The following is a 1,125-nucleotide window of genomic DNA, read 5'->3' on the forward strand; positions in this document are numbered from 1 at the left end:
TCCTAAATATTTTCACAAGATAAAAATCCCTAGGAGGGGGTTATCTGAATCAGCAGCATACCTGGGAGTCTTGGCTCCCTCTTCAATGTTGGTTGGAGCAAAGAGAAAGGTCATTTAAGGATATTCAGCAAAACAAACCTCTGTAGGCTGTAAGAAATTTCATTGCACAGCTAGTGCTGAAAAGAAAAATATAGTGACAGACATTATGACCAAGCTTGATGGAACTAATATGGTCTTGGAAATAGGTGTTGACAAACTAGAATGCAGCTTGATTGATTTGTGAAAGGGATTATATGATAATGCTGCATGCAGTACTGGGGTTTGAACTTCTAGATATGTGTTCCTGAGGTTTAGGTGACAGAAATTTGGAAACCATACATTTTTACAACTGGTGTAAAAGGAAGGGCAATTCTGATTACAAAAAATGTGTACATGTATTTTTAAATTGCAGCTTTTATTCAAACAGGGTACCTACCTGATAGAGGGAATGACAGATTTTTGTTATTCTCTTGTGATGTTCATGTTCCTAATGAAGATACCTTGATAATATTCTTCCCTCTTGTTCCACCTCCTTTATGCTCCAGAGGAATTTGCCCAACACTGGCAATATAGAAGACAGCTGTAAGGCTGCTTTCCAATAGCCCCTTATGTTAAATCTACACTGTAGAGTTTTACCAGCCATAGATGTATTGGTCAGGAGTTTCTGGGGGAAAAAAAATCAGACTTCCTAGCTGACATATCATAAAGCCCTTAGTGTAGACATAGCTATGCCAGTGGAAGAATGCTCTTGTTGACATTGCTTATGTTGCTTGGAAAGATGGTAGTTATGTTTGCTGAAAAATGTTGGACTCTATTGTGACGTGCAGGTTCTGCTGTCATGCTGGCACAATCATGCCAGTATGGCTTTAACAGCAGGGGCTCTGGAGTGTAGACTAGAGTTATGGGAAAAGGAAAGTACAAGAGCTAAGGCTGGTGATGTGCATATACCATTGCAAAGATTATGAGCAGTGATGCTTCCCATGGGACAGTTTGAGGTTGCTGTAATTTAGACACACTTTCAGGTCAATATATATTCGGCTGGGGACTAATCCAATGCAAGAATCAGGGAGATAAAGTATCTGTGGT

Source organism: Gavialis gangeticus, unplaced genomic scaffold (assembly GCF_001723915.1).
Source record: "Gavialis gangeticus isolate Ggan-Ray unplaced genomic scaffold, GavGan_comp1, whole genome shotgun sequence".
Classification (NCBI taxonomy): Eukaryota; Metazoa; Chordata; order Crocodylia; family Gavialidae; genus Gavialis; species Gavialis gangeticus.